The sequence below is a fragment of the Eumetopias jubatus genome, unplaced genomic scaffold, assembly GCF_037043125.1.
Source record: "Eumetopias jubatus isolate StellerSeaLion01/CBP00866 unplaced genomic scaffold, mEumJub1_p1.0 scaffold_5, whole genome shotgun sequence".
NCBI lineage: Eukaryota > Metazoa > Chordata > Mammalia > Carnivora > Otariidae > Eumetopias > Eumetopias jubatus.
In genome coordinates, this window is record NW_028274811.1 from 49,570,489 (window position 1) to 49,590,967 (window position 20,479).

General features: G+C 36.4%; 1 protein-coding gene across 3 annotated transcripts in view; it reads right to left on the reverse strand.

Annotated features, from left to right (window-relative positions):
• Positions 1–5,979, reverse strand: part of ADAMTS6 (ADAM metallopeptidase with thrombospondin type 1 motif 6) — a 293,907-nt gene extending 287,928 nt beyond the window's left edge. For all 3 annotated transcript variants that reach the window (XM_028123875.2, XM_028123874.2, XM_028123876.2), the window contains exon 1: positions 5,417–5,979. The gene's annotated coding sequence lies outside the window, so the exon portion shown is untranslated. The remainder of the gene's footprint in view (positions 1–5,416) is intronic.
• Between the last annotated feature and the right edge of the window lie 14,500 nt (positions 5,980–20,479).

Below are 20,479 nucleotides of genomic sequence, written 5' to 3' on the forward strand. Positions count from 1 at the left end.
GGAATACTTCATTCCCTATGGTGTTAGAAATATTGGTTATTACAACATATAAAGCAACCACAACCATTTAAAACTTCTTCCATCCAAAAATTAATTCATTAATCAGCAAATATGCTTTACTGTGTTCTTAAAATGCTGTTATAACAACATGAGGATACAGAAAAGATTAACACAATCCTTGCCCTTTGGGAGTTCATAATCTAAGCAACAAAGAAAAAAACTCAAGGCAGATTGACATTTGCCATAATAAAGTTATGAAAAGGCATTGAGAAGATCAGCTGAGGGAAATGACTTCTGAATTAGAGAAGGATGGGTCAAGAAAAGCTTATTTAAAAAGTGGCATTTGAGATAGGCTCTGGAAGATGAACCCAATTTCACAGTTCAAATTGATGGGGGCAATCATTGCAAATTAAAGAAATAGATTCTACAAAGTCTAGATAGCAAGAAAAAAATGAAAAATCATTTTAGTAATAATAGTAAGTTCGGTTCCTATGGAGAAGACTAACAGGCAATATCTAGAAAGTTAGTTTAAGGTCAGACCAAAAATGAAGAGAACTTTAAATATATTACTTCTTTAATATTCAGAACAATCTTATAAAGTAGATATTATTGCCCCTATGTCTAGCAGCCTCTAAGATGGCCCCAATGAGCCTGCCTCCTGATATCCACACCTTTGCGTAATTCCCTTCCCTTGAGTAACTTGAGAAATGCTACGAATAAAATGTTGAGAAAATGTCACTTCGATGATTAGATTATAAAAAATTCTGACTTCTATCTTACTAGTAGACTCTCTCCCTTTTGGTTTTGATGAAGCAAGCTGTCATATGGAAGGGCTCACATGGCAAGCAACTGAGAGCAGCCTTCAAATAACCACTAGCAAGAAACTAAGGCCCTCAATGTAATGGCCTGTGAGAAAACAAACCCTGCCCATTAATATGTTTAGAAGCAGATCCCTCCCCAGTCAAGCATTCTTTGGTGACCTGAGCCCATGCCAACATCTTGACTGCAGCCTCATTAAAGACCCTAAAGCACAGGATATAGATAGCCCCTTCATGCCCAGTTTCCTGAATCAGAGAACTGTGAGATAATAAATGTGTGTTGTTTTAAGCCACTAAGTTTATAGTGACTTTTTTTTTTTTGCAAGAATTGATAACAATATAGCTCCCAATTTACAGATAAGGCAGTTGAAACTCATAGTGGTCAGACGGCTAGAAAATAGCAGAGCCAAGAGTCATACCGAAGGCTATCTGGCTCTAAAGTCTAAATTCTTTCTACCATATCATACTTCCAGTTTAAGGCACTCTAACTTAAATATTCAATAGTAGTCCCATGTGACCACTGTCAAATAATATATTCATAATGGTATAAATTAATTGATGTGAATAGTTTTAAGCAACTTCACACACTATAATTGTTTCATCTCAAAATTATTTCCACAATGATTTAGGCAAGACATATGCTTAGTCAGGCAAAAATCTATAAAAATCTTTTAAGTCACGCCATTAGTCAATAACAGTAAAGAAAAGAATCCAGTTATCTTGATTCCTAACCAACTTACATACAGTGTCCTTATTCCAAACCTTCCCATAAGATATTAAAGTGTAACTGTTACTTCATAAGCAAGATTCACTCTTCAGATCACTTGAGTGTTTTGCATAATAATGTCTGACATTAAATGAGTCCCTCATATACCTTAATCTTCCTCTAAAGAAGAACATATAATTAACACATCTGAGTTCATTTTCTATTAGTGGTGATATATTTGTATGACTCCTTCATCCTTTTTTCCTATTTTCCTGGGCTCTGAAACTAATGACAAACTTAAAGTTGTCTGGGTTTAGGGAACAACTATTTTCCCCTTAAGAAATTTCCTGCTCTTCAGTTTTGTAACCTCCACTCTTACAATCATTACCACTGTCCAGTAAACGCCCAAGTTAAGCAAGCCAGTAGCATTGAGAGAAAAAGTAATATGTAACAACTTGGCCAGAAGTAGACTAACATTTGATTTAAGGACTTGTAGTAAAAAGCAGCATTGGTGCATAATAGAAAGAGCAGGAGCTTTAAAGTTAAACCAAAGCTTGTTTCCACCACTAGCTACAGTATCTGGCACATGGGCACTCAATAAATTTGAGTTTCTTTCTCCTTTCTCACACCCTCCCTCACTCCCCACTTTTTTCTTAATCCTCCGGTGCCAGTGAAGGAACTTAAATAATAAGTAAATGAGTTGGCTCAGGTCAACTAAAATCAGCAACAACTAACATATCAACCTCTCTTAGTTACCTACACAATAAAAATTAATAGTGAACCTACTTTCTGACACCTGCTCAAGAGGTTAATCTGGATATTATAAAGAAATATGTATAAAACACTGACTTTTTCAAACATAGTTTCCATAATTCAAACCAACATTAAAATATTACATAATTGTCCATAAATCATAATGTATTAACTCTTTACATTGTATAGGAGAAGCATTATTACGTTGTGGAAAAGATAAAGGCTTTGAGTCCTGGCTTGACTCCAAGTTAGTTAACCTCTCTGGATGTGTTTCCTCATCAATAAAACCAGGATAATAGTATCTACCTTACAAAGACTTGTCGATTACATTAGATCACACATGATGTAAAGTGTCTGCACCCTTTACTTTAATGGCTGAGGAAATATTAGCCCTCTCTCCTCCTTATCTTACCCATTACTTTTCAAAGGCCTTCCTTCAAAAACAGTTTCATGTTCTTCCTTCCCCCCAAAATGTGGAAGAGTTAAATATGATGATAGGAATCAATCAATAACATCATCTTTTAGAGCAAATAATAAAGAATTTAGGTCATGATAACTGGTCTTACAAATATTTTAAATTTGAAAACTTCCATTTTACTTTGATTCCACATATGCTTTTTTTTCCTTATACAAATGTACCGGCCAGTAAAGTTAAGGGATCATTTACCTGCTTCCATGGATCAAAGGTACACTAGCTAAGTGGAAATAAGATCAGACAACTTGCTCTACAGTTACTGCCTCAAGTAGTCTCCCTAGTTGAAGGGTTCTTACTTGTCTTTTTCCTCTATCATCTTGACTTCCTACTCAAGTGATCTGGGAGTAGTCAAGGTAATAATTTCCTCTCATGAACTATTATTATGGAGCTAAAGAACATGTATAACATCCTACTCAACTTCTTTCATCCATCTTAACTCTGGTTGTTTATTTTAAGGCTGATTTGGTCTTCACAGAGGAAGCAACAATACTGTGTTCCCTTCACGTATTTCACTTTTATATATGAAAATTAAATTCTCATTTCATTTGCCATTCATTCTCTCGACAAATGTCTAGTGTCACTTACTATATGCCAAGAACACTACTAAGCTGTAAGTACAAAGGTTTCCAGATCATTTATAAACTTTGTGAGATTAGTGTCCCAAGGTGTAATTGAAAACACTCAAAACTCACCTATGAAGAAGAGCATATGAGCCCAAAGCAAAAACACAAAACATCATCTTACAAAAATCAAGCCCCAAATTACATATAGTCCCAAACTGTTTTTTCCAGATGGCAAGTATAATACCTTATCTGTATTATAACTTCTCTCCTGAAAAGCAGAAACACCTTTTTCTTCTGAGGCTATTACAAAATATTGATAATCAACTGTCTTTTGGTAGAACCAAAAGAATTATCCACCTCTTCTGCCTTTTCTTCTTCCCCCAAGAAGGTGCTATTAACTTTCTTAATATGTTAACTCTCTTTATTTTCTCATAAAAGTCACACACAGGGTAGGATTTGGCATAAAGGCCCACCCTAAACCACTAGTAGCTACTCGTGGTTGCTAAGGAAATGAAGAGGAAGTGGTAAGAGTAGACAAGAGTAGAAATTAATCTTACACATATTGGCCCAAACATGAAAAGTATGAAAATATTTCAGGTCTTGAGGTTAGAGGTTTTTCCCCTTGAGCATCACAAAAATATTAGTACCACAAGACAGATTTCATTTGCTGCCATTTGTGGCAGATGAATGAGCTTGATTTGTTTGAAATCAAGTTATTTGCCTCTATATGCTATTCTACAAAAATCCAAAACACCAATAATCACACTTAAGCACGAAATTAATATAAACCAGAACTGCAGTTACCACTTTAGTGAAACACAGGAAAACAATTATTTCCAAAATTAATTTTCCTAATTTCCTTCAACTACACCCGTTTTATGTTACATTTCTTTCCCTGTCATGAATTTAAAAAACTGTCATTCCTACATTTTAGTCTAATCAACAGAAGCTAAAAAAGGAAAGAAAGAAAAGAAAATTACCACAAGAAATTTGAATATAAAAGAATATGTTGAAAATCACACTCTAGTGTCTTTTATGGTTCAGTTTCCCCTTTCCTCCTCCGTTCTGCACCACCCCACCCCCCCATCCTACTTCGCCCAGACAGAGGGTAACAGTCTGAGCTGCCCTGGTTGAGTTGATCCTAAAGTTAACATTCAGCAGCCCATTTCCAGACAGCAGCGCTAAATCTATTTGGATAAAACGCGTGTGACCCAGACAGTTGGCATTTGGCCCAAACGCGTTGCACCGGCAGCTCAAATAAAAACAAGAGTAAGAAACTCACTCTCTTGTTCCCTCTCAGTGCGCTTTTTCACTCTCTTTGCCTCTAGTACAAGGAAAGAAATTACCAAAGACAGGAATTGTAGTACACATTATCAGAAGGCAGCTTTCCAAAAACCCCTCCAGCACTCCCAACTGCCCCCCCAATCCCTGAACTTTGATCCCATATACCATATATACAGACATACCCAGATACTCAAGGCTCCGGAGGGTTATGAGTCTAGCACGTCGTCCCAAGTGGCCAAAAGTAAATCAAAAACACACGCTTCCATCTCTTTGATTAGCCTATTAAAAGCTTAACATATCCTAGAGCATCGGGGCTATAGCTAGCACATTAATTCTGCCCTCTGAGCCCAAGCATAAAATATGCACTTGTCTGACTACTTAAGACACTGACATGAAACTATAAAAAGCAGAAGGTTTTTCTTTAAGAAAACTAGAAATCAGTTTAAAATACACATCATCATTACTTTCCCAATTACTATTTGGTGATTAGTTAAAAGACCACAATAATAATAATCAAGTCATATTTCACAAAACATGTCTATTCGTATAATAAACGTGTATTTTTTGCATCATAAAATACTTGCAAGACCCAGATTTCTCCAACCCCGATTAGTCTGGAGTTAAAAAGATTTCTATCTGTAAAATGAGTTCAGTCAAGCTCACTCATTGCCATTAAAAACACACACACACGCACACGCACACATACACACAGAGAAAAAGTTTTCTACGCGTTATTCGGAAGACAAGCAAAGCACAAGTTTTAATTTAAAAAAAAAAGCAAAAACGGTTTCATTGAATATTGTTAAGTCTTCCTTACCGTTTTCATCTTCAAATTCTGATAAAAAGTAAGTTTCAAACAATAGAGATTGCACTGGACGACTCACGTACTCTCTTTCCTCTCTTTTTTTTTTTTTTTTTTTTTTTCTGCCCCCCTTTGCAAAGCCACAGCAGTCAGTTACTTATTCTGCAGCCAGAATAAAACCCTATAGTCTGGCTAAACCGGGCTTTAGAGAACGGACTTTCCGATTTGGCAATAAAAGAGATGCCATCAACACATCCAGGCTATCATCCTGAGATGCTGCTTTTGCAAACCCCCTTTCTCTCTCGAGCCCCCCTCTCCAAAAAAAAAAAAAAAAGGAAAGGAAAAAAGAAAGGAAGGAAGGGGAAAAAAAGGCTTATTGGGGGTGGAAGTGGTGCCCTCTCTTCCTGGACAGCTTAGTGCCTTTGCTATGCAAATAACATGTGAAGAGCATCAAAAGGTATCAAGAGAAAAGAAGACAAGAGGAGCAGGAAGGGCAGCAAAGTTTTGTTGAAGTAGCCCTAGATCTCACTACCGGCCCCCAGCCAACTTGAATTGCAGCAGGAGAAAATTTTGGCAGCTTTTCCTCGGAGGCAGAGCACACTGACGTCAGTCTGCAGATGTGCCGGGCTGCGTCGGGTGCGCATGTGTCCTGGGTCGTCACGTGGAGGGGGAGGGGAGGTAGAGGTACAATCAGGGTAACCAACTACCAGCCATTCAGAAGGGCTTAGACAATGTCAACTTTTCCACCCTGTGAATGAGAGAAATTCTGGCCCTTCTAAACTCAGTCCCCTACCCCACTCCGCCTCTTTTTCTTCCTCCTCCTCTTTTTAGAAATTCTAGCCTGGTTTATGATTAGTTGTTTCTTGGAAAAAGGAAGAGGGAGGGAGAGGATGAATGACTTTAGATGAATTAATGTCACTGTTAAGATCTCTGGTGTACTTCTCCGTGTATTTTTTTAAGTCCTCACAACAAAAATATTAAAAGTTGCACATAAAGTGTCTTTGAGGAAACTTATAGCAAACTTTGATCAGTGGCAGATTTCAAGACTCAGTAGCTTCATGTGCATAAAATGCCTGTGTTTTTTCAATATACCTCAACAAGTAAAATTGCCACCAACAGGGAAAGTAGACTAAAGTAAACTAAGACCAGCACATTTTCCATCTGATTACCGACTTCAGGTTATGTGGGGCTTTAAAAGAAGAAGAAAAAAAAGGGGGGGAGGGAGCGGGGGAAGAGAGAGAAGCTTGCATTATTTCCAGATGAGGGTGAGACTGGATGGTGTTTTAAAGTGCAACCGGGGAAAGCTACAAGTGGAGTGTATTTTTTTAAGTCAGTACATTGAATGAAATCTCAATGACTGTCCAAATGAAAATAAATCCAAAGGCAGACCCCCAAAAAAGGGAGAAAAAAACAGGAACCCTGCTGCGATCTCAAGATAAACAAACAAAACCTCAAAACTGGTTCTTCAAGCTACCCAATCCCACCCTCCCACCCTCCCGCCCACCCCCACACCTCCGTACACACAGCTGCCCGTCCACACTTTAAAGGATAAAACACCACTACAACGTAGCACTTTCACTTTCATTTGCTGGGAGAAAGCCACTGGCATTAAACTGTGGGGGAAATGCCCAAATATGTTTTCCATGTCCTAAGCAAGCAAACAAAGTCTGGCACACAAATCGGAAACAGGAAAAAATGTGAAAATAGCTCGGGACAAATGTTGCCTTTCAGCGGTGTAATCTGCTGCATCATTTATCAGTCTCTAAGGTTGAGTGTAGGGTAGGAGAGGTTGAAGAGTTTCCGAAGCTCCGGGTGGTGGTGGGGGGGGGAGTACTGGGGGGTAGGGTTATTGACGCCTTGAAATTCCAGTCGGTAGTTAACGCCAAGTCAATTTCCGATGGCCAGAACCAGAAAGGGGAATTGGACCGGAGGGAAGGGGGTGGGAAGGAGGACCTTTCTGAATACCCGCTCTTAAGTTTCAAGCTTCTGCTAACATTATTGCTCATTTGACATTTTTTTTTCTTCCTACACCGGAGGTAGTAGGTGTAATTCTTCTGGTGAGTCCATGAATAGTTGGCTAAAAGAAGGCATGAATCAGACTGAGAACGTCCAAGAATACAGTTATTTCCATTCTCTTTCTGAGGGTTCAAAGGAAAGCTTTTGTCTATAGTCTATAGTCCTCATCTTGACCTTAATCAGTAGTATTTGGCTCAGTGCCATTTAAAACGTAGAAATACGCCCTGTGGTTGGCATTGACAGTTTTAAATAAGGAGGATTCATATGGAGATAGATGATATATGATTGATAGACAGATGTATTTGCATTGAAGTACATGGATGACCAATCTCCTAGCAATAATTGTAAACACAAAAAATAAGTAAGAATGGGCGCAGAGCTGTTTTTGCATAAACCACCCTTTAAATAGTTGTGAACTTTATCCTTAATTTTAAAAAACTTGTATTAGATAGATACAACCAGCACAGGGAACTAAAGTTAAGGTGTAAGTAGTAGTATCTCTACAAGTTATCTGAATCAAAATTTTTACTCTCAACTAAGACAAACTGCCCTAGGAAGTATCAACATTGTAAAGGAAAGGAGCTTATTCAATGAGAAGTGGACATTGGCTAATTACTTATTCAAACAGTGCCATCCTGCGTCTAAAAAGAGTAATGAAAATTTCCAAAAGATACCTTTTCTCCAAATGACTGAGTTAAGAAAAAAATGGTATGAGTAAGGGAGAAACATTATTAGCAGGAGAAATGAAATGTCAATTTAGCTTTATATGTGTGTGCATGTGTGTGTACATTTAACTGCATTGCAGAAAATTCAAACACATACATAAGTAGAGAAATAGTATAATGAACCCCAAAATATATATAATCCAGTTTTAACAGGTATCAGCACATGACCAATTTTTTTCCCATTATTTGCTCCATCCCACTGGATTCTCTTTAAGCCAACCCCAGATAACATTTCATTGCATCCATTAAATATTTACCTATATTTCTAAAATATAAAAAATATTAAAAAATAACCATTACTATACCACTATTCCTCTTAAAAACTAATATTTCCTTTTCAGCAAATATCAGATGTCCTCAAATACAAATAAAGGCCTAAAAAACTCTTTTTATTGGAATCAGGATCCACATATTGCATTAGGTTGATCGATCTCTTATGTCTCTCTCTTTAACGCTTTTTATTGAAGTAGAATATTGACACAGAAAAGTACATACATATATAAATTGAAGAAAAATGTTGTGTCTAACAGATTTTCATAAAGTGAACTTGCCAATGTAACCATGTAACTCTTATAACCTGTCATTTCCCCCTTTTTCTTCTTTATCTTGTAATATAAATGCCATATTAATATCTTGGTATCGTAGTATATATAGCACTTCTGTTAGCATGTAAATGTTTTAGTGCAATAACCACACATTATTTCCTAATTGAATTATTTGAAATAAATTTAAATTAATCCCCGAATGAATTTAAGTTGCAGTAGAATTCTTTAAAAGTTTTATAATGACCAATCTTTACTCTTTGGAAAATTGTCTCTCCAGCTTTCCATTTCTTTCCCTAAGGAAGATCATAGGCAGAGTAGAACTGATAGCAAATCCCCTACTTACACCTAAAAAAAAAAAGCTTTGCTAGCAGTTTTCAGAAGCCTTAATAAACCATAGTACACAGGGTCCTTTCAGGAATGGAATAAATGGAAAATTGGGAGAAGAAGGAATTTGTATGTATGTATGTACACATGTCTGTCTATCTGCTGTATATATGTATGTATTTCAGAGACTGAAAAAAAAGAAGCAAAGGCAGAAGAGTTTGGGAGCCCAAGAATGAGGACTGAGGAATTTTAGAGGTAAGAACAGACTTTTAACTTGCAATTTTTAATGTGTTAGCATGTAAATTAGACTTAATTATTTTATTTTTATTTTTAACTTAGATTTTAGGCAATTAACATACAGTGCAATACTAGTTTCTGGAGTAGAATTCAGTGATTCATCACTTCCATACAACACCCAGTGCTCATTACAAGCGCCCTCCTTAACACCCATCACCCATCTAGCCCATCCCCACCCACCTCCCTCCAGAAACCCTCGGTTTTTTCTCTATTGTTAAGAGTCTCTCTCCTGTTTTTCTCTTCCCCCTTCCCATAGGTTCATCTGTTTTCTTTCTTGAATTCCACATATGAGTCAGATCATATGGTATTTGTCTTTCTCTGAATGACTTATTTCACTTAGCATAATACACTCTAGCTCCATCCATGTCATTGCAAATGGCAAGATTTCATTCTTTTTTATGGCTGAGTAATGTTCCACTATACATATATATCAGTCACATCTTCTTTATCCATTTATCTGTAGATGGACATAGATTTAATTTTTTTAGTTAAAAACCATGGCATTTCTTAAAATTAGACTGTTTGCTTGTATTTTCAGAAAAATGAGATGAATTCTGATTTCATGCTGGCTTAGAATTACTAAATTGGACTAAATCTACAAATGTCAACATGAATAAATTATGTAACATTAAGTTGAAACACTGCAATAACATATGTTGATTCAAACTGGGATAGGATGTACATAATATGGTACAATTTATATAAACTTAATACCACAGCAATTATATATCAAACTTACAACACCATGCGCAGGAAGAACATACAGTTTCTTGAAGATCATAATTACCTGGGGGAGAGAGAAAAGAACAGGATTAAGGAGGAGAACAAAGTGGCATCAACTAAATTTATAAAATTTATTTGAAAAACAAAACAACTGGAATTATCATAAAATGTTAATATCTACTAATTCAAGGTATAGAATGTACATGGTATCTATTATTTTAATCTGTATTGTGGGAATAATCTACAATTTTACAAAAAGAAAGATTACTATTTTTTATAAAGATTTATTTATTTATTTGAGAGAGAGAGCACAAGCAGACTCCCCTGGAGCCCAACATGGCCTCAATCCCAGAACCCGAGTTCATGACCTGAGCCAAAGGTAGATGCTTAACCGACTGAGCCATGCAGGCACCCCAAGAAAAGATTACTGTTACTTGTTATTACAGTTAATCTGGCAATTTCAGAATTTTCACAGTTCCAAACAGTTTTAACTACTTATTATTTACTTATTTAGTTACTTTTCTAATTTACTTTTTTATTAGGGTATGAGATTAATAGCAGAAAGAAAAAAACATATTGAAAAGAAAAGAGTGAGTATAATTAATGGTTTATAACTATACGATACAAAGAATATCTAACATTCAAAACAGAGAAGATGAAGCCAAAGCATATCACTGAGATAAAAACAAAATCCCAATATTCTAATAACAATTAGCATTGTGCAAAGGGCTAAGAAGTATAAAAATATAAGGTGCCTTTTCTCAATAAATTCACAAATTGGAAAACAAGATTAAAGTGTGATAAGGGAAAATGCAATAAGTTATATAATTTAGTGATATATATTGTCAATGCTATGTGCTCCAAATGGGAGAGAACCCAGTGAAGTTTAAATAAGGATTTTTCTGACATCCATGTTGCCAGTCTGGTCAATTTTGGGTTCTTCCTTGAACTCCCAGCAACATTCAATTCAGTTGATCACTCCCAACTTCTGGAGATGTTGTATTTTCTTCCCTTGGGTTCTGTCACACTATACTCTTCTAGTTTTCCTACTACCCCAATGGTCCTTCCTTCTCTTCTCAGTTACTAAATATTAAAATGCCCAGGAGTCAGTCCTGATACCCATTCTATTCTTTATCGACTGATTTTTCCTTTGATTAATGTATGTTTTCCAATGACTTTAAAGACCATTTATATGCCCACGTTTTTAAAGATTTATTTATTTATTTTAGAGAGAGAGAGCATGAGTGGAGGGATGGGTAGAGGGTAAGAAGCAGACCTCGTGCTAAGCGCGGAGCCCAAATCAGGGGTCGATCTCAGGACTCTGAGGTCATGACCTGAGCTGAAATCAAGAGTTAGATGCTTACCCAACTGAGCCACCCAGGTGCCCCTGTATGCCCAAGACTCATATCTAAATGAACTTCATGTGACATAAACAGAATTCAACAAGTTTGTCTGTTTTTTCCATGTAGAAAATAGAACCCCAATCCACCAAGTCTCTGGCCAGTATGGCTTTTTCAGTCCACTTTTCAGTTTCCTAACATGTGTTCTACATATAATGTGCAAAGTTCTACATAGAATGTGCAAAGTTTTGGTGGGAGAAATAGGGAGAAGTGTGTCTATTTCATCTTAGAAACCAGAATTCCTCTCTGCCATGGTCCGAATGTTTGTGTCCCTCTCAGAATTCATATGTTGAAATCCTAAAGCCCAATATGATGGTATTAGGAGGTAGAGCTTTGGGAGATAGTTAGGTCAGGAGGGTAGAACCCTCATAAATGGAATTAGTGTTCTTAGAAAAGAGACTTATAGAGATTCCTCACCCCTTCCACCATGTGAGGACATAGTGAAAAAGTACTGGCTATGAACCAAAAAGAAGACCTTCACCTGCCCTGAGATAAAATGTCCAGCCTCCAGAACTGTGACCAAAAAAAACTTCTGTTGTTTATAAGTACCCAGTTTCCGGTATTTTGTTAGAGCAGCCTGAACGACCAAGACTCTCTCTCCTTTATTGTTAAAACATTTTAAAAATATTTATTCTCTATTGTGAAGTGTCTCTTAAGTGTTTTCACCAGTATAATTTTTAACTGGGATAAATGTCATCTATTTATTGATTTTGAGAGTACTCTTTATATATTTCAGATTTGGGTTCTTTGTTGGATTTAGATACTGTAAATACTTTCTCCAATTCTCTGCAATGCCTTCTAATTCTTTAAAGGAACTTACCCTTTTTCTACACAGAAATTCCTAATTCTAATATAGCCCATTATAACTTTTTTTCTTTTATGTTTGAGGCTCTTTGTAAAGTTTCTCTATTACATGCAACTGTCCTGAAGCAAAAACAATCCTTTGTCCTGCTGCCATTAGATAATAAGAATACATGTCATACTCCAGTCAAAATGAGCCCTTTATACCCTAAATAAGCCACAAGAGGGAAATCCAACTCTGTCTTCAAAAAAACCTTGAGTATTTCCCATAAATTAACTTCCTACCAAAAGATTATTCTGTACTCCTGATGCCTAAAGGTACATCACAACTTACGTGCATATAGTATATGGTAATGATTTAGAAAAATTGATATTTTCCCACTATGAACATGCTAATGCAAACTTGGATACCTTGTAGGGATTTTCCCTTTAAAAATAGGCTGTTGAATTTGAATAACCGGATGTTCTGAAGTATATATCCTTGCAACATCTTTTCCAGAAACATTTTCTTTCTACATGTCTCCTTTCATAACTAATATTACAATTTGTGTGCTTCTTTTATCCCCCACCCTCCTCCTAAGTTAGGGTCTCTTCCTGTTGAAGTATGTCCACTAACAGTTCTTTTAGGGACGGTATGCAGCAGGAAAGGTTTTCAGTTTTCATGTCAGAAAATTTGTTTTGTCCTCATTCTTAAATGACAGTTTAGCCAGTTATGGAATTCCAGGCTGATGGCCTTTTCCCCCACTCAGCATCAATATCTATTATTGCAGATTGTTGCAGATCAAAGATAAGGTTGCTATTTCTATCTTGCTAACATATCTGTTCTCTTTACAATCTTTGAAAATTCTTTCTCCTTAATGTTTTGCAGCTTCACGAAACTATTTCATGGTGTGGTTTTGCCTTTACCTTGCATGGTATTCCATGAACATGTTTTTCTGAGCATTTCTGTTGTTCTGCATACTGAAAATTTTTCAGCTATTATCTATTCAAATATTATTCATCATTCTCTCTATTCTTTTTTTTTTGTAAGATTTTATTTATTTATTTGACAGAGAGAGAGCTCAAGAAGGGGGAGCAGCAGGCAGAGGGAGAGGGAGAAGCAGGCTTCCCACTGAGCAGGGAGCCCGATGCGGGGCTCGATCCCAGGACCCCGGGATCATGACCTGAGCTGAAGGCAGTCGCCTAACTGACTGAGCCACCCAGGCGCCCCCTTTCTCTCTATTCTTTAAGAATTTCTATGTTGGTGGAGTTCCTCAATTTGTCCTCCATATCTCTTATTTGCTCTTCATAATTTTTATCTTTTTATCTTTCTGGGTGAATTCTTCAAGTTATCTTTATTGATTTATTAAGTCAATCTCTGACTTGATCCAGTTAAGAGTTTATCTCATTTGTAGAAATGTATTTAAATTATCATATTTAATCAGATATGGGACTTGTAATTAATTCCTTCTCATAACCAAATGTTTTCATTTGTTCCTATTTTTGTGTTACAATTTCTAGCCCTATTTATTCATTTATTTATTTTTAAAGATTTTCTGTATTTGTCAGAGAGTGTGAGAGGGAAGGAACACAAGCAGGGGGAGCGGCAGGCAGAGGGAGAAACAGGCTCCCCAAAGAGCAGGGAGCCTGATGTGGGGCTCGATCCCAGGACCCCGGGATCATGACCTGAGCTAAAGGCAGACACTTAACGGACTGAACAACCCAGGTGTCCCTGTAGCCCTTTTTAGATGGAAGAAATATATTTCTTCAAACAACCTCAAAATATACATTTTAAAGTCTTCATCAGATAATGCATAAAATTAATTTCATTGAGAGTGAATGTTTCATTTTTTGGATGTTGCTACCAGCTAGGATACCTTCAGTTTCAAGTAACATTAAAAAATCTGTCTCAATTTACTTAAACCAGAAGGAGAATTTATTATCTTATATATCATGTTCCCTAGTAAAGCACCTCTAGGGTCAACTAATTCACCGGCTCAATAACATTATCAGAATTTGTTCTCTCTCTTTTGTGACTCTGCCATACTAAATATGCCAGATTTGTCCATGGCAGCTCTCCTTATGGTTGCAAAATGGCTAAACAGTTCCAGATGTTCCATGCAGACCCAATAACATTTACCAGAAGAAAAAAAGTCATCTCCTCCTGTATATTTTTTTAATCAGAAAAAAAAAATCTATCCCAAAAGTTCCTCAGAAGACATATATATTAAATCAATATTGCACCAAATGTATTCCTTAATAAATCACTAAGAAGGGGACTCAGACAACCATGTTTGGTTTAGCTATATACATGGCTGTGTAGACAAGAGTGGATTATCCGAACGAAATTTAGTTCCCTTAGAAAGTAGGAAGAGCAGAGGCAAAAAACAAAATATGCTGCCCTGGCTATCTTTGCATTAAATCCCTTCACTGATTTAACTTTTGCTTTCCATGGTCATTTTACTAGGAAAACTGTTATGTTTATGGTTTGCCATTTTTATTCATTTCCTCCTCCTCTATTTTGACCCCTCTTTACCTAGGAGTTTAGTCTCTCCCAGCCCCAAGTCCATAACCAGTTATTATAGTGTTTAAACATTTCCATGATAAAATTATTACTATATAATAAAATAATCCAAAAGTTAATGGCTTAAAACAATAAATATTTGTTTCCTCACCATTTCAGTGTTTCAGAAATTCAGAAAAAATTTAGCTGAATAATTCTGGCTCAGGGTCTCCCATGAGGTTGCAGTCAAGATTTTGGCCAGGGTTAGTTACCTGAAGACTGAAAGTGGTTCACTTACACAGCTGACATGTGGTCCTTTGTTGGCAGGAGAACTGTTTCTCATCCTGTGTGCCTCAACACAAACTGAGTGTTCTCATAGCATGGTGTCAAGCTTCTTCCAGAGCTTAGCAATCCAAATGAGTTCAAGAGAGAAGATGCAGGAGTGCCTGGATGACACAGTTGGATTCAGTGTATGACTCTTGGTTTCAGCTCAGGTCAGGATCTCAGAGTCCTAAGATCGAGCCCCCAGTCGGACTCTGTGCTCAGTGCAGAATCTGCTTGAGATTCTCTCTCCCTCTCCCTCTGCCCCTCCTGCTCATGCTCTCTCTCTCAAATAAATAAATAAATCTTAAAAAAAAAATAGAAGAGGCAATGTGATTTATGAGCTAGCCTTCAAAACCGCACACTCTTTGCCATATTCTATTGGTCACAGAAACCAACACTGATACGTGTGAAGGTGGGGCTACCCAAGGACATGAATACCAGCAGAGAAGGATCTTTGGAACCTGGCTATTACACCCATCCAAGGAACAGTGGGTATTTAACATATCCCCACTTACTTCCTGGTCCTAAAGCTGTATCTTTCCATCTTTGCCTCTTTCACCTTGCTAGGTTCGCGGCTTGTTATAAGCCTCAGTAGTTTTTATTTTAGATCTCCTTTCACAAGGTTTTGGCCGTGAAGAGACTCACTCAAGCCCTTAGCTTCAATCAGAAGCCCTGATTCTAGTCCTCCTTCTCATATGGAGAAGTTTTAATATTCCTTTCCAGGAAAGAATCAAATTCTCGTATTTACTAAGTGCTTCTAAACCAAGAGGCAAATACAACTATGGCCTCATTTCCACTCATAGCTATTTTTCTTCTGATTTCTGATCCACTAATGTTTATCTAGTTTTTAAGTCTTTCTACATATTTTTTCTTTTAAATTTTATCAATGCTAAAATTTATAATAAAGAGTACACTAATGTGAGAACTCATTCTTATCACTTTGAAGTCTTATTTTTTTAGCTTTTTATTTTAAAATAATTTTAAATTTGCAAAAGCAGTACAGAGAGTTTCCTGGCTTCCCTAATGTTAACATCTTATATAACTATATTAAAATTATTGAGCCCAGTAAACTACCATTGGTACAATACTATTAATCAAATTATAGATCCTTCAAATTTCACCAGTCTACCATTGCTGTTTTCCTCATGCAAGAGCCTGTCCAAATCATAGATCTGATAAAGGATTTGTTTCCAGAATACACAAAAACTCTCAAAACTCAGTAAGATGACAGACAACCCGATTTCCAAATGGGCCAAAAATGTCCAAATGTTTCAGACTTTTTTCCATCCCTTTATGCTTAGCCTTTCTGAATTATTTTATATATGTCTCCTATATACTACAGTTGAATTTTACTTTTTGAATTAAGGAGATTCTCATGTTATGATTAATATGTTTGGTCTCTTATCTGTATTAGGAGAGGCAGTCCTCCTTAGGACATGATCATTCCTGCAAAACTACAGGGTTACTCATCTTTTGATATTGAGCACTTTCTGGAACTGGTCATATGGCAACTAGGTATGTTAAGGTAACCACAATGTAGCTGAGTAATATTCCATCATTTGAATGTACCACATTTTGTTTATACATTTGCTTATTGAAGAACAGCTGTATTGCTTTCAACTTTTGGCAATTATGAAAAAGTGCTGCTATAACACTTGTGTGCAAGATTTTGTGTGGACATGGGCGCCTGGGTGGCTCAGTTGTTAAGCATCTGCCTTCGGCTCAGGTCATGATCTCAGGGTCCTGGGATCAAGTCCCACACAGGGCTCCCTGCTCAGCGGGAAGACTGCTTCTCCCTCTCTCACTCCCTCTGCTTGTGTTCCCTCTCTCGCTGTGTCTGTCTCTGTCAAATAAATAAAAATAAAATCTTAAAAAAAAAAAGATTTTGTGTGGATGTAAACTTTCAACACATTTGGGTAAATACAGCATAATTGGTTGGTTGTATAATAAATGTCTACTAAGTATTATAAGAAATGCCAAACTGTTTTCCAAAGTAGCTGTATAATTTTGCATTCCCACCAGCAATGAATGAGAGTTCCTGTTGTTCCACATCTTCACCAGCATTTGATGTTTTCAGTGTTTTGGATTTTGGCCATTCTAGTAAATTTGTAGTTGTATTTCACTGTTGTTTAATTTACATTTCCCTACTAACATATGATATGGAGATCTTTTCATCTTATTTGCTATCTCTGTATCTTCTATGGTGAGGTGACTGTTCTGAGCTTTTGTCCTCTTTTTAATTGGGATATTTTTTGTCCATTGTTGAGTTTTAAGAGTTCTTTGTATATTTTGGTTACTTCTGTTATCTTTAACAGATATGTATGTTGCAAATATTTTCTCGGTCTGTGGCTTATTTTTTCATTCTAACAGTGCCTTCAACAAAGCAGAAATTTCAAATTTTAATGAAGACCAATTTATTTTTTCTTTCATGGATTAGAATTTTGGTATTGTATCTAAACAGTCATCATGAGAGGCACCTGGGTGGTACTGTCGGGTAAGGGTCCGACTCTTGGTTTTGGCTCAGGTCACGATCTCAGGGTGATGAGATTGAGCCATGTGTTGGCTCCGTACTCAGCAGTCACTTATGTTTCCCTCTCCTCCCTCTGCCCCTCCCCCAACCCATGCACATGCTCGCTAAATAAATCTTTTTTTAAAGCATTTTTTAAAAGATTTTATTTATTCATTTAAGACACAGAGATACAGAGAGAGACAGAGAGAGCATAAGCAGGGGGAGAGGCAGAGGGAGAGGGAGAAGCAGTCTCCCCGCTGAGCCAGGAGCCCGATGTGGGACTCAATCCCGGGACCCTGGGATCATGACCCAAGCCAAAGGCAGATGCTTAACCATCTGAGCGACCCAGGCGCCCCTAAATAAATCTTTTAAAAAAAGGGCATCACAAAACCCAAAGTCAGACTAGATTATCTCTTATGTTCTAGAATAGAATATAACATAGCTGTGTATTTTTTTATAGCTGTGCATTTTACATTTAGCTCTATGATCGATTTAATTTTTGTTTAAGGTATGTCAGGATCTATGTTTTTTCTTTATATGTTTTGGCATGTGCATGATTTGTTGGAAAAGACTCAGCTTTCTTGGATTATCTTTACTCCTTTGTCAAAGACCAGCTGACTATATCTGTATGGGTCTTATTTCTGAGCTCTCTATTCTGTTACATTGACTTGTCTCTTCTTTCACGAATATCATAGTGTCTTGGTTACTGTAGCTTTATAGTAAATCTTAAAGTTAGTATCAGCCATCTAACTTTGTTCTTCAATATTTTGGTAGCTATGCTGGATCATTTGCCTTTCTGTATCAACTTTAGAATCAATTTCTATTTCTAGCTTGCTGAGAGTTTTTATCATGAATGGGAGCTGGAAAATGGCTTTTTTGTAATCTATTATTGGTATGATCAGATGATTTTTCTGCTTTAGTCGGATGATGTCATGAATTACATTAATTGATTTTTGAATGTTGAACCAGTTTTATATAACTAGAACAAATGCTACTTGGCAGTGGTGGATAAATTTTTGTTCTACATTGTTGAATTTGATTGTTTTTTGGGGGATTTTTGCACCTATGTTCATGACAGATATCTGTAGCTTTCCTTTCTTGTAATGTCTCTGTCTGGTTTTAGTATTCTGCTGGCCTCATAGAATGAGCTGGGAACTATTCTCTCTGCTTCTGTTTTCTGGGATGGATTGTACAGAACTGACATCATTTCCTTCTTGTATGTTTGGTAGAATTCACTGCTGAAACCATCTAGGTCTAATACTTTCTGTTTTGGAAGCTTATTATTGATTCCATTTCCTTAACAGATATAGCCTTATGCAGCCTAGCTATTTTTCCTTCTGTAAGTTCTGGTAGATTATGTCTTTCACAGGTTTGGTCCATTTCATCTAAGCTATAAAATTTGAGGGTATAGACTTGTTCATAATATACCTTTATTTATCCTTTTAACATTCCTGGGTTCAGTACTGATAGCCCGTCTTTTCATTTCTGGTATTAATCTGTCTCCTTTCTTTCTTGGTTAGCCTGGCTAGAGATTTATCAGTTTTATTGATATTTTCAAGTAGTCAGTTTTTGGTTTCATTGAGTTTCTGTATTGATTTTCTGTTTTCATTTTCCTTGATTTCTACTCTGATTTTTATTTTTCTTACTATTTTGGATTTATTTTAATTAATTAATTAAGTTAGTTAGTTATCTGTACACCCAACATGGGGCTCGAACTCATAATGCCAAAATCAAGAATCACATGCTTCACGCAAGTGAGCCAGCCAGCCAGGTGCTACTTTGGATTTAATTTGCTCTTCCTTTTCCAGTTTCCTAAGGTAAAATCTTATGATTATTGATTTTAGATCTTTCATCTTTTCTAATATATTAAATGCTATAAATTTCTCTCTAAACTTCACTTTTGTTGCATCTCACAAATTTTGAGGAGTTATATTTTCACTGAGTACAAAATATTTTAAGCATTTCTCTTGAGATATCTTCAATGTATGTGTTTAGATGTTGCTTAATCTCCAAGTATTTTGGGATTTTTCCAGGTATCTTTCTGTTATTGATTTATAGTTCAGTTCCATCGTAGTCTCAAAGCATAATTTATAGTCTACTTTTAAAAATTTATTGGTAACCCAGAATGTGGTCTTAGTAAATGTTCCATGTGAACATGAAAAGAATGTGTGTTCTGCTATTGCTGGATTACTATCCTATAAATGTCAATTAGATTCAGTTGATTGATGGTGCTGTTCAGTTAAACTATATCCTTACTGGTTTTCTGCCTGTTGGATCCGTCAGTTATTGATAGAGGAATGTTAAGTCTCCAACAATAACTGTGAATTCATCTGTTTCCTCTTGCAGTTCTATCAATTTTTGCCTTATATACTCTGATAAAGTTAGGTGCATACACATGAAAGATTATTATGTCTTTTTGGAGAATTGATAGCTTCATCAATATGTGATGTTCCTTGTAATCCCTGGTCATTTTCCCTGCTCTGAAGTCTGCTTTGTCTAAAATTAATATAGATAAGTCCAGGTTTCCTTTGATTAATGTTAGCATGGTATATCTTTCTCCGTCCCTTTACTTTTGATCCGAGTCTTCATATTTCATATGGGTTTCTTGCAGAAAACATATAGTCTGAGTCTTCTTTTTTTAACCATTTTGACAGTCCTGCCTGAATTGGTGTATTTAGTCCAATCACATTTAAAATGATTATCAAATGATTATTATCTGGAGTAACATCTGCCATATTTGTTACTATTTTCTATTCATTGCCTTTGTTCTCTTTGTCTTCCATTTTTCTGTCTTCTCTAGTTTTAATTGAGCATTTTACATGATTCTATTTTCTCTCCTGTCTTAGCACATCAATTATACTGAAAATATTCTTAGTGACTACCCTAGAGTTTGCAATATACACTTACCATTAACCCAACTTCACTTTCAAAT